Source organism: Panicum virgatum, chromosome 2N (assembly GCF_016808335.1).
Source record: "Panicum virgatum strain AP13 chromosome 2N, P.virgatum_v5, whole genome shotgun sequence".
NCBI classification, from domain to species: Eukaryota; Viridiplantae; Streptophyta; class Magnoliopsida; order Poales; family Poaceae; genus Panicum; species Panicum virgatum.
This window is the reverse complement of record NC_053146.1, coordinates 35704072-35718547: the sequence shown is the minus strand read 5'-3', so window position 1 is coordinate 35718547 and position 14476 is coordinate 35704072. Positions and strand designations below refer to the sequence as shown.

Below are 14476 nucleotides of genomic sequence, written 5' to 3'. Positions count from 1 at the left end.
TATGGTGACTCCCTCGATCTCAAAATGGATGGTCCCATCTTACTCGCTGATCTGTTCCATAAAATGATGTTAATTGTTGTTAACTACCAATTTCGACCGTCAAAACCTGCATAAAAAGTATGAAACATGAAACGCCAACCTTAGTAACTTTAGCTATAGGGTTTATATCTAACGTTTTTCATGAGTACTGGTCTAAAAATGTATGCAAGTGCATTTAGGCACAAATGAGGAGAAACACAACTCAAATTCAAAAAAAAAAGCACACCTTTTGTGAATCGGGAGCAAGCATGAGGATTCAAAGACTTACAAAACTTAATTCTGCATGAAACACCCGTAACCACCATAAAAGGCCCATAGGGCAGTCATCCAGACCACCAGTTTGGCCGAACCGGCCCTAGGCCCACTCATGTCCAGCTTCAATCGTGTCGATTTGCTAGTGTTATCCTGAAGTCGGTTACATGTGCCCCCAGCTGAATTACCAGCCAGAACCGACCTCAACAAGGCTATAAATACAAGGAGAAGAGGCTCACTTTCAAGACACCTCGTCGGGACTTCACACGTTAACACTTACATTTCAGCTCAAAGCTCCATCATAGAGGCTTACTGCTGCTCTTGTAGTGCTTAGAAAATAGGAAGAGTAGGGGTGGGGGTTGTTTGGGGAAGTGCCAGGTCTATCGCCACTATCCTCTAGTTTGTATTTGGATGGATGCATATCAATCAAAGTAAGTGTTTGTAGTTTCTTATGGGCTTTAAGTTTTGAAGTTAAGTTAGTTCTATCTCTTAGTTGCTTATAAGATCATCGTTCACTGATTTTGTGGATGTCCTAGTATAACTTGTGAGAGAGATGGATGTTCTTGGCCAATACTAGAGTAGTAATCGATAGTGTCAATGTGGTGTCTAGACTAGAAATTGCATTTGATTGCTGTGTACTATTTATAGAGGTAGGCGGTAGATGGTAATACCCTATATGTATAATCCTCCTCGTCTGGGTATATCATCACACCGAAGTACTGAAGGAGCCAGATTTTACCATGAAGAAGCCAATAGCCCAAAGTAAGTAATTAGGACTAGTTCTTTCTTACCTTTAGACTCTTAGTTAGTAGAAATCCTCTTTACTCCTTTACCTCTACTCTCGACCTCTCGTGTAGTGCCTTTGGACGAATACGAACCTTAGATAAAACATTCACATTTTCAGTGGAATACAATACTCTGTAATACGGTACCATTTTTCTATACTGAGGGGGGCGATGCTGCCACCACCCCTGCCGCCGCCGCCGCCCCCGCCCCCGCCGACCCGACCAGCCCCGGCCGGGCCGTCCACGCTCCCGCACCGCGCCCTTGCCCTCGTCTCCCCTACCCCTGCAACAGGTAAGGCCCTGCACTGGGCGGATCTGGTCGAGCTATGGCCAGATTCACCACCGTCTCCGCCCAGATCTGGTCATCCCCTGCGCGACTCGGTGGAGTTCATGCCGGCCACGCCATCGCCGAGCCCGAGCAGCGCCCCGACACCCTCGTTCGTGGATGTGGTCAGGCGCACTCAGCCCGCCTTCACGTCGTGCGCACCAACCCCGTCCGTCCGCCATTACTCCAATGCAGAGTAACGCTGGTTGGCAGAGGAGGCCTGCTCCCACGCCTCCCCTGCGCTCCCCTCGCTCCGCCGCGCCAGCCGGGCCGTGTCCAATCCATCAATCGCCGGAGCCTGGGTGGACTCGCGTGCTGCGCAGGCGGGGGCATTCACACGCCTCGCCGCTGCTGGCTCGCAGCCGACATGACAACCGCGCCAGCAACACAACGACACGTCGAGCGGCGCATTCATGGCGGTCTGGCGCGCCGAAGCCACCTCCTCCGCGCCCAATCTCCGCGGCGCTGCGGACATTCAAGGAGCGAACGGCGGGGCGTTGCTTCATCTGCCTAGCAACTGACCACCGGGCTGCCTACTGTCGTGACCCCATCAAGTGCTTCTGCTACCGTCGCTCGGGGCACAAAGAGGCCCGCTGCCCGGAGCGCCGCGTGTGACAGACACCCCGCCGCCCACATCGTCCGGCTGCTTCGACCCCCAAACCACGCCACCCCACTGTCGGTACTCCACATCTCCGACCCCGCCTTCGTACGGCCAGTCCACCGCATCCGTGCTTGAAGGTGCAGAGCTCCCCACCGCCGACGCGTCGTCCACGCACCCTCCCTCCACCGTCGCCTCGTACCACGGCATCCAGGATGTCACGCCTGGGGGACCCCTTTACCAGGCCGGATGAGGAATACTTCTTCGTCCCCTCCTCCTTCGACCTTGAGCAGGAAATCAAGGAGTGGGAGGGCACCGCGCTCGTTGTCATGGCTATGAGCGCGCCGGCCTCGACGGGGGTACGCGAGGTGGAAGACGTCATCCTCGATGAGATGCGCCTGCACAAGGGCGATGTGGTTGTCTCCCGGCACCAGCCGCAGCCCTTCCTCCTCAAGTTTGCCAGCCACCGCCGCACGCAGGAGGCCGCCGAGATGCGCTGCATCAGGTACCATGGCATCATCCTCAACGTTCGGCCGTGGCGAAGCCTGGAGGCTGCGCTGGGGGCAGCCATGTTCTTCCGGGTTCGCCTCTGCCTTGAGGGCATTCCGATACACGCCTGGAACCCGGAAATCGTGGAACGGCTGATTGGCCGGTCCTGTGCGCTCGAGTGCATCGACACCAACCTGCTGCATCCGGACGACACCAAGACTATCGATGTCTGGGCGTGGACGCCCAATCCAAGCAAGATCCCCAAGTGCCTGTGGATGGTCGTCACTGGTCGCGGGGATGCGTCGTCGTCGGTCACAATCACCAAGAAACTGCCGGCGCCATGGATGAAGGGCGCTCAGTTCCGGGTGCTGATCCATATGGAGTGGATCCACGACTACACTTCCTCCTCCACCGATCACTTCGGGGAGGGCGGACTAGCTGCGGCGGAACCTGAGCGGCGGAGGCTACCCTGGCTTCGTGGAGCCGTGGACGGCGAACCAGCCCCGCAGGCAGAGTTCCCCCCCTTCAACGTTCCGCCCCCAGTCTGGACGGTGTGCTAGGACCGGCGGGAGGAGGAGCTCCGGCGTGTGCGTCAGGGAGGCAACAGCAGGCGGAGCGACGCCGCCAAGGATGACCGCGCTCGCCAGCAGCCGCGGTACAACAACGACCACCCCAGGCACGCCTGGGAACGCCATCAGCGCCACGACGAGCACGGCGACGACGGCAACCCCGGCGCCCATGGCTCCCGCAGCCGTTCTATCCGCGGTGCCGGGAACGTGGGCCAGGAGCCGGTGTTCATGGTGAGGGACCGCTCCCCACCAAGGCGCAACTAGGGCTCCGGCCACGACGGTAGGCGCCGCGACGCTTCCCCGCCGGCCCCGGTCGACAAACTCGTCACCGTCCGCGACTTACGCACGGTGAACGACGCCAGGCTTAGGTTCCTCTTCAGGGCGCAGGCGGCGTCGATGCAGGACGTGACAAACAATCTGATCAACAATCACTCCGTGAGGCTGAATCACGACTTAGTCATCCCGGCCATGAACAACTACATCACCAAGGCACTATGGCTTGCTGACAAGCTGGGAATCGATGACGAGCCCATCCCAGCTCCTGTTTTTGTTACAGGGAATGAAACCTTGTCCAGCGGCAACGCGGTGGTGGCGGCTCCGGGGAGCGGCGAGGCCGCTGGGTCTCCCCTGGAGCTGGCACAGTACGACGTCCTGGTGGTGGCAGCCTTCCAGAGGCTCAAACAGTACTTGCAGGCTGTTGAAGACGGTACTCCCTAGGGCATCACCAAGGAGATGGTGGCTGGAGCACTGGATAGGATGCAGGCTGCGGCGGCCCAGGCGTCTGCGGACCTACAGCTCACCTGCAACGCCGTGGGGCAGCCAGCCTCGCCGGCGTCTGTTCCTCCTAGCCCCACGGGGGAAGGGGAGAGGCAGCTGGCGGAAGTCACCCACGCCAACGCCAATGGCAACGACAATGACAACTCGGGCCTCGACGTCTTCTTCACCACGCCGCCGCCGCCCGCAATCAGGCCGGGGCCAGAGGTACTGCGTCAGGTCCAAGTTCGACGTCGCAGGACTTACGACATGTCCAAGGTGCGTCGGAGTGTGCGGCTGGCCGCCAAGCCAGCAATGCCAGCGCTGAAGAAGGCACAGATCAATCTGTGCCACCAGCTTGGACTCATAGATGATGAACGTGCACCGATCGAGAAGGCTCTGATCGACTACATCAACATGTACAAGGGGCTGCTGCCACAGGATGTTGTGGCAACACTGTGCACCTTCTTTGGCATCCACGATGAGTTCGCGATTCAGCTGGACGAATCAATGATGGGGCTGGCGGGCGTTGGCATCGACGATGTCCAGGAGGTGACCAATGATGCTGATGAATGATCGCGCGCCTGTGCGGCAACTGGGGGCTCGCCGGGAATCGTCTCCACCGGAAAGCTCCAAGATTGTGCTTTTGGACTACGTGTTTCGGCTATGCTTCATCCCTGTCATGAACTATGTGTGTCTGAACCTTTCATCCAGCGCTATCGCCATTTGCATCGTCGTACTTCTAAAATTCAAGTGCTATGTTCTGTTGTACTGCTCAACTCCACCTCGCTTCATTGCAGCGGCCTGCATGAGTGACACTGATACAACATGACAGCGCCAAACTTGGATGTGCTATGTTGGAATGTGCGAGGTTTGAACTCCACTGCACGCTGCATCACCGTCCACGACCTCATGGCAGCGACACACTACCATCTTGCTTGTTTCCAGGAAACAAAGCTAGTGTCCGTTGATGGGGCCTTCGCGGCTTTTATTAGCGGCTACAAACACAACAGTTACGTGCATAAGCCGGCACATGGCACTAGAGGCGGCATTCTACTGCTCTGGAATGACAACCTTTTAGACCTACGTGATATTGTGATCAGGCGATTCTCCGTAACAGCCACTGTCTCCATCATCGAGTGTGGGACTACCTTCTCCATCATGGTAGTCTACGGCCCGGCACGGGATAATCGCAAATAGGTGTTTCTGCGGGAGCTGCGAAACTCCAAACCGGCCGGGGATGTCGGGTGGCTTGTTTTGGGTGACTTCAACCTCATCTACCAAGCCAGAGACAAAAACAATCGGATCTTAAATTTGCGTAGAATGCGACAATTTCGTGCAGCACTTTCCTTCTGCGAGCTGAGAGAATTTCACCTCCAAAACCGGAAGTACACGTGGAGTAACGAAAGGAGGCGGCCCACCTTGGTAAGACTTGACCGGGTGTTCTGCAACGAGCGTTGGGACCTCGCTTTCGAGCAACACAGCTTACAGGCACTGGCCACGGCCCTCTCCGACCACTGCCCTTTAATCCTCTCCAGCCTTGCGGGGCCTAGAAGGCCGAGACCTTTCCGGTTTGAGAATTACTGGACAAGAATCCCCGGGTTTCTTGACGAGGTGCGAAAGGACTGGCAAAGGCCGTCACCACACTCGCAACCGATCTGAATCCTCCACTATAAGCTTTCTTGTACAGCGTGGCACCTGCGTAGATGGAGCCAATCCATACTGTCCGACGCAAAAAAGAAATTGTTCATGGCATTAGAAGTAATCAAGAGACTTGAAATTGCTCAAGAAAGCAGGACCCTTTCTGATGATGAGCTAACTCTTAGACGGGGACTCAAACGACGGGTGGTGGGACTCTCGGTGATTCAAAGAGCTAGGAAAAAACAAGTATCAAGAATCACAAACCTTAAGGAGGGGGATGCCAATACAAAGTTCTTTCACCAGAAGGTGAATGCCCGCCGTAGGAAAAACAACATTCAACGTCTGCAACACCAAGGTGGATGGGCCACCACACATGAGGACAAGGCGGCGATAATACATGACTACTTTGCGTCGGTAATGGGGCCGCCATCACCACAAGTTATGGACTTCAACTGGGAAATCCTAAACACTCAGCGCTTTGATCTCGAAATCCTAGCAGCCCCATTCAGCGAGGACGAGATTTTGAAGGCCGTTTCCCTCACACCCTCTGGAAAGGCGTCTGGGCCAGACGGGTTCACCGCGAACTTCTTCAAATCCTGCCGGGCCATCATTAGCGGCGATCTTATAACAGCGCTTAATACCTTCCATGGCCTTCGTTACTTGAACTTTGACCTTCTCAACACGGCGAATATTGTGCTACTTCCGAAAAAAGAAGGGGCAGAACAAATCGGAGATTATAGGCCAATCAGCCTCATTCATAACATCGCGAAGCTGCTGGCAAAGATCTTGGCACTAAGGTTAGCTCCGGCAATGCAGGAAATCATCTCCAAGAGCCAGTGCACCTACATAAAAGGACGAAGTATCCATGATAATTTCATGTATGTGAGGAATATGGCGAGACGATTCCACAAAAGCAAGACACCAATGCTACTTCTAAAGCTCGACATCTCGAAGGCCTTCGACTCGGTACGCTGGGAATACATTCTTTCCCTGATGCAGCATATGGGTTTCCCGGCTAGATGGAGGAACTGGATCGCAGCCATTTTCTCAACGGCATCATCGCAGGTCCTGCTTAATGGCATTCCTGGACAGCATGTTGCTCACGGCAGAAGCCTGCGCCAGGGGGATCCACTATCACCCCTGCTATTCATTCTGGCAATTGACCCCTTGCAGCGTCTCCTCAGTCTAGCAACTGAGGCTGGGATCCTAACAAGGGTTGCAAGGAACCGCGCAAGACTACGGGTGTCCTTATATGCGGACGCCGCCGTCATTTTTCTACGACCAATCAAGCATGAAGTGCGAGTCCTGAGCCATCTGCTGAACCTTTTTGGGCAAGTTACAGGGCTACACACCAACATCCACAAGTCCTCGATCGCCGCAATTCGATGCGAGGAAATCAACCTTGACGACATCCTTGCGGACTTCGCAGCAGCTCGAGCGAGTTTCCCCATCAAGTACTTGGGGCTACCGCTGTCTGTTAGGCGCCTGCGGAAAGTTGACTTCCAACAGCTGATCGATAAAGCTGCAAGCCGGCTGTCTGGGTGGCGGGGTCATAACATTTCACAAGCGGGTCGTGCGGCTCTGACGAAATCGGTGCTCTCTTCGCAACCCGTCTACCTTCTGACGGCCTTAAACAGCACGAAGGAGGTCCTGGAATCCGTCGACAAGCTTCGCAAGAAGTTTCTTTGGGCGGGGGATGAAAACCTCACCGGGGGAAATGCAAGATCAATTGGCCCATGGTGGCAAGACCAACTGATTTGGGAGGGGCTGGCATACTAGACCTAGAGCGATGCTGCGTCTACGTTGGTTATGGCAGGAGTGGACGATGCCGGAGAAGCCTTGGGTGGGCATGGGCACACCGTGCAGTGAGACTGATAAATTACTCTTCGCAGCCTCCACTGAGATTAGGATTGGAGACGGCCGGAAAGTTTGTTTCTGGGAATTAGCATGGGTGGCCGGCCGTCGGCCAAGGGACATTGCGCCAGATCTCTACTCCATATGCAAAAGGAAGAATAGCAAGTTGCACGAAGCCTTGACAGACAACCGGTGGATCCGGGATCTCACGGTTGGCCCAAACTGCAGCCTGCATCACCTAAAACAACTCGTTGAGCTCTGGTTCGCCGTCAGGGACACTAGCATTAATCCGGACGCGGAGGACACAATCAAGTGGAAGTGGACGGCCAACGGGGACTACACTACAGCCTCAGCATATCGGGCACAATTTCTGGGGTCAGTCAAAACGGATATGCATCTACTCATTTGGAAACCATGGGCGCCACCAAAGTGCAAATTTTTTGCATGGCTCATTATCAAGAATAGAGTTTGGACGTCCGACCGGCTGGCAATCAGGGGCTGCCCGAGAAGCGATGTGTGTCCCCTCTGCCGCACTGAACCAGAATCGGCACATCACCTACTTGTCACGTGCCGCTATACAAAACGAATGTGGAGGCTAATCACTGATTGGATAAACTGCCAGCAACTGCACCCAAGTGGGTGGGACAGCACGTACTCGGTCAATGAGTGGTGGCATTTTATGGGAAAGCTTCGGAACGTTCCGAAGAGGGCTATTAAATCACTCCTACTACTGGTAAACTGGGAGATTTGGAAGGAAAGGAACTCAAGAACTTTTGACCGTCGCGAGGCTTCGACTATAACTTTGCTGGGGAAAATCAAGGAGGAGGCAAGGACGTGGGGAATCGCGGGAGCCAGACACCTGGCGAGCTTCGTTGGTGACTAGCGGCCGGCCTGAACCGCCCTATGTACAGTCTCTTGTTACTTTTTTTTTTGTAAAGGAACCTTCCGTGGTTTCTCGCATGTACTCCCTTCTTTATTAATAGAAATAAGCACAGTCTGTGCTTGTTCGTTCAAAAATACTCTGTAATACTCTCGGTGAAAGCTACAATAATATCTGTATAATTACAAATTTATTTGTGATATATAAAAGCACCAACATATGGCTAGTTATAAATTTTTGTAGACAGATTGAGAAGAGTGATGAAGGTTTAAATTGCCTAGTTTATCTCGCACATGTGCAATTAAAGGTCATCGTCAAATGTATTTGCATTTAATCAAATTATATACTCTGTATTTTGAGACAATTGGAATGCTAAAATTAGATATATTTTAGCATGGCTGAAGTATAGCTCATTTCTCGAATAAATCTATGACAATTGGAATGCTAAAATTAGATATATTTTAGTAGTGCCATATTGAGTTTAGAAGTGGAACCTTGGTTCACATATTGTGCCGTAAGAGAGAAACGCTAATCAATGTTTGGTGTTCTTATGTATCTAGAGTATATATAGTTGGTCTTATCGAAAAAAGAGTACATATAGTTGGTATAGAAGAAAAGATATCATCCGTATTGTTTTCAAAACAACAATTATATGAAACATCACGAACTTTGCGTATGGCATAAATAATTACAGTGAATCTTAATCATCATACGGAGCATACAGTATTTGTGAATCTATATCACGAAAGTTTTACGATAACACATTTTTCTGCGTCAAACCTAATAGATTGGTGGGATAAGTGAAGGGGGATGTCAATGTACCTAGGACAAATCACTACTTTAGATTTCAAGAATTTTATAAGAAATCGGTACAGTTGCGCAGAAATCTTGTCATTTGCATTTGGAACGTTTTGTGGCACCCAGCCGAGGATGATCAGATCTGAGCTCCTCTAATCCCAATAGTTAATAACTCTTATTTTTTAGAGAACTAAAAATAATTAAGTTAAAAAAGGAAAACAAAAGGAGGGAAAAAAAAAAGAAGGGGATTCGGACTACAAGACAACCACATCAGCCTTCCTTCCACCTGCTTCCGCCGCGCCGTCTTCTCCTCCCCCACCGCCGCCGCGCGGGGGCCATCGTCTCCCTGCTCATCCTGTGGTCTCTCCTCCTCAATCCGTCCACCCCGCCGCGTCCCGGCGGACTGGACCCAGGAATCGGTGGCATCCGACCCCCGTCCCACCTCTGGCTCTGCTGAACCTGAATCCCAGGAAGGCAGGAACGCTACCCCCCGCGCGGTGGCATGGACACGGAGCGGCTGCTGCCGGCGCAAATGCTCCGCCCGTTGCCGGAGCACTCGGAGGTCTCCCACTTCTCCGCCCCACCCTCCTCCCCGGCGTCCTCCTACAAGGAGCGCATCATCTTCGGCGCCCACCCGCCGCCGCCCCCTCCGCCCCCGCCCCCGCCCCCGCCGCACGGCGCCCACTACCGCCGCGGCTCCATCGACGGGCTCCGCGACCTCGACCTGCCGTCCTGCTCTTCGGCCCCGCCCTCGCCGCCGCCGGACCCGGAGGACCCCTCCTCCGCCTCTGCCGCCTCGCCCTCGCTCTTCGACTTCATCGCCGTCGCCACCGGCGGCCGCACCAACCTACACCGCTCCCGCACCGCGCCGGCCATGGCGCCGCTCAGCGCCGCGGCATTCGCGGCCGTCGCCGGCGCCGGGGACCAGCCGCCGGCGCCGCCCAAGCGCCCGGCCATCGTGCTGCACGCTTTCCTCTTCCTGCTCGCCTACCTCGCCCTCGGCGTCACCTTCTACGCCGCCACGCCGGCCAACTTCACCTCCTCGGCGGGGCCCACGCACCCCGTCGCAGACGCCCTCTACTTCTGCATCGTCACGCTCTGCACCATCGGGTACGGGGACATCACGCCGGCGACCCCCGCCGCCAAGCTCTTCTCCATCTCCTTCGTCCTCGTCGGATTCGGCTTCGTTGACATCCTCCTCTCCGGGATGGTCTCCTATGTGCTCGACCTGCAGGAGCACCTCCTCATCACCGCGCTCAAGAACCCAAGCTCCGCGCGCAAGCACCGCCACAACTACTTCTTTGACGTCAAGAAGGGCAGGATGCGCATTCGTATGAAGGTGGCGCTCGCACTGGGCGTCGTCGCCATCTGCGTGGGTGTCGGAGCTGCAGTTTTTAGGAAGGTGGAGAGCCTAGGGTGGCTTGACTCGGTCTATCTCTCGGTGATGTCAGTGACCACAGTTGGTTACGGGGACCATGCGTTCCGAACACTAGCCGGGCGGCTTTTTGCATCTGCTTGGCTGCTCGTGTCCACCCTGGCTGTGGCGAGGGCGTTCCTCTACTTGGCGGAGATGAGGATTGACAAGAGGCACCGTGCAATGGCCAACTGGGTGCTGTCGAGAGATATGACTGTCTGAATTTCTTGCTGCTGATATTGACAACAATGGATATGTCACGTAAGTACATGGGGCCTTATTTCACCTCTTGCATTGTAATACTAAGCAGATGATTACATTCAGATTATTTCTTACGTTTTGGCTAAAGAAATATCATTGATCCACCATTAACCATGCAAATAGGTGGTACAAAATTGATTATCCTCCAGAGAGGCTTATTGGTTATAGATCCACAAATAAAACACATGTAGTTTTATAATTGGAGGTCACTGCTTAAGCATTATGGAACTATCAACCCATCGCCAATTGGGCATAGTAAATATTCAAAAGCCTCAGTTAAGGATGAACTTGCCAGATAGGCACTAGCCAGCAATAATGTATCATTAACATTTGGTTGTTCACTTGGTTCTCTATTACTCTACTATTCTGATTGCTGCTGTCTAGTTCTGCTGATGTTCCTGTGCTAAATGGGATCTGGCATCTGTTCAAAAATTGAAAAAAAGACTGAGCATCGGACATCTTAATTAGCTTTGGAAAGTTCATGGGCTTGTGTGTGCTTATTCATCACCTTGGGGCATTCAAGAGACTTGTTCTTGAAAATTCAGCATAGAAGAATAAATCAAAATGGAGAAAGAACTTCGCTTACTTATTCCCGTATGGTTTCAATCATACACCCTATTAAAAGGGATGAAGACTGTTCTGTTAGGAGACTTGTTAAGTATTATTCCTATACCAGTCTGTCACACTGCCAGAATATACCAAAATACAAACCTGAAAAAGAAGTATTTTGATACATTGGTTGTGGAGGAATGGAGAATGATATATACAATTCATGATGCATAGATTGGGCCAAACTTTTTGCCAAGAAACTTCTTTTCTGTTGACAAAAAACAGTTGAATGCAATTAACAAATTCATCTTGCAGTCATGTTCGCTGAATGAACTGTTATTGTCTTGCAATTGCTGTAGAAGAATAGTTCGTGACTGAAAATAATATAGTATGGCATTATGGCTGTTAATAATACGACATATAAAACAAATGGAATGAGCTTGACAGTTTGTCAACTATTTAGGGTGACTGAATAAATTAAGAGCAAACAAATAACCATTTGAAGGGAGGATTTTTTTAAGTAAAAATATTGATTTATGTTGACATTGTCCTGGTTTCAAACAATAATAAATGTTCGATGATGTTTTGTATTTCTACAATGTGTCATCTTTGGAAGACCCATAGAACTGTCCTTTTATGTTCATCAATGATTGCTGAATTCTAAATTCTTTAAACTGGTGGTATGACAGTGCTATTGCAAGTATCGGTTGAATGAATGGCTTATGTAGTGCAGTTTTGCTCATTTATGTGTTCATTCAGTTATTGACAAATATACATAGATTGCTTATTCCTGTGCAGCTATTCTAAAAAATATGTATGGTAGTTTTGAAACTTTGAATATTCAAAATTTGTAGATGATTCATACAGATTTCGTCCAATTAGAATTTATGCCCATTTTATTTAATTGTTCAACAATGCTGGTTCATGGATGAGATCAACAGTGCATTACTGTACTTGGTGCAATCTTCATTTGCTACCCTACTTTCAAGATGTAATAACCAAGTAGTACATGTACCTCAATTAATAAAGGTGGACTCGTCCTGACATCTAGCCATAATTCTCATGATTGTATATGTTGTTAGTTTTAGGCCAGGATATAGTTATGGACTAATATTGAATGTCGCGAAACACAGGAAGCATATGATAAGCTGAACATACCTTTTCATCTTTTACCAACATATAGAAAGTATTATCACTCAGTTGTGAATTCTCCACAATATCAAATTGCTTCTTCTTAGCTCAAGTAGGTTTTATGTTGGAATTAGTTTATACTTTGAGTTCTTGTTTTATCTACTCTTTTATAGTCCACCCACTTTTTGTAGTGTTTACATGATGACTTCTTCCTTGAATTCTCAAGAACACACTTCACGGTTTCTTCAGTACCAGAAAAGAAAATATTCATGATCTTTGACTTGTATTTTTAAACTATGCTGCCACCCCTTTAGTAATGTTGATTTTTGAAATATGAATATGAATTGTTTTTTCATCCATTGCTGGCTCATTGATTTGAACATCGTGCTTAACTTGGTGTTTGATGTGGCAAATTGATGCATGGAGGACATAGGCGCGCCATTTGCACTAGCAGCAATCAAGCACCATATACCATAGCCACACTGAATAGTTGGAAACTGCACTCAGATATATCAATTTTCATTCAGGATATGTGAACTCCAGTAGTAAAACAGTACCATTAGCCTGTGAGACTGAGACCTATACATCAGCGGATTCCACTGATTTTGCCAGCTTGTACAGTAGTCTTCCAAATTTTCAAGTTTCTGCTTCCATTTGATATAAACAATTTACATCCTGTCCTTGTGATTTGGTCACAGTACAAGAGGAATATCCTGGATATATGCTTCCACCCTTCTGTTCTAGTTATATGCTATCAGATATGGGAATACAAAAAACACAAGAGAACCTGGACACAGAATGTTTCATTCTTTTCTGTATTTTTTAACCATACACATGTTAGCTATAGCCTATAGGTATTCGTCATGACAAGGAAAACAAAAGGTTTTCTCAAAAAAAAAGGAAAACAAAAGGTTAGCATAATGGCAATCATGCTATAATAGCAAGGATTGTTTGCAATCTCTTCCTGGAAGATGATCTATTTACTTCTGCCTAGTACAGCTTGATTCTTTAAATTGTAATCGTCACATTAAAAAAGGGTACCCCCCCACCTTGCTTGGGGGCTAAATAGTTTTTTTTTTTTGCATTGGACAGTTGTTGATCATTACTTGTGTTATTCAGGAAATCAGAATTCGCGGTTTACAAGCTCAAGGAGATGGGCAAGATTTCTGAGAAAGATATCATGATGGTCTGCGATCAATTCCAAAGGCTAGACACCGGAAACTGTGGCAAGATTACGCTCTCGGATCTTCTGGAGAGCCATCACTTGGTCGCAGAACCCAGAGACAAGAAAAAGGGGAAGAAGTCATAACACATATCTTGGTATGCACAAAAACCGTAGAGCAAAATTAGAATTTTAGGGGCCTGGAACTATGCAAGGCTAGAATCATGCATTCTCCTGCAACGAATGGAGTGGCCTGAATCCATTGAAGGTAGAAGTTGCAGTTGCTCTCCAGATATGATTCTAGCTACAAGTGGTGGGAAGATCATTAGTGTGAATAGGAGGTGGTTGTAAATATGAACAATTATACAGGGTGGTCTATTCAGATTCTTTTATTATCACATATAAGTGAGCGGGGGATTAGGCATTTCTTATCGAGCATTTCTGGACTTGCAAAAAAAAGAAGATATATCTGGCCACAATTGAGCTAGATGGAATGAGTTCAGTCAGATGTGGACCCTGTGGTGATCCTTGTAGCTGAGAGGTTGGTGAGGCAGATTCGACAGCTCCTTTTTGGTTACATGTCTACGTTGGATACCACAAATTTTATTCATGATGTAACGAGGACGTTCCGTGATTCATGCTAGCAAGGCAACACCGGCCGCAGTCACGAAATTTTATCTGTTCGGTGGCGCTGTTTAAGAGATGCCGAAACGTCTTCCTGGCTAGACACAGTGGCGTTGCAATCGTTATGAGCCAATGATACAGGCACTGGCCTCGACGAAAGCAGCACACACCACAGTCCACATGTGTACAGGTAGACCCTTGAAGCCTGTATGCATTGCAACTGTACAAGGACAGCAACACTATTGCTCAGATTACCTAGGATGTGTACACATGAAGGGAACTTCCAATTTTCTTCTTTCTTTTTCTAATAATTTTCGTCTTTTGGTAACTGCGAGATTGATGCATCGCCTCT

The 14476-nt window shown here is 50.0% G+C and overlaps 1 pseudogene; it reads left to right on the top strand.

Annotated features, from left to right (window-relative positions):
• The first annotated feature begins 9241 nt into the window (after positions 1-9241).
• Positions 9242-14134, top strand: LOC120660293 (annotated as a pseudogene).
• The last annotated feature ends 342 nt before the right edge of the window (positions 14135-14476 follow it).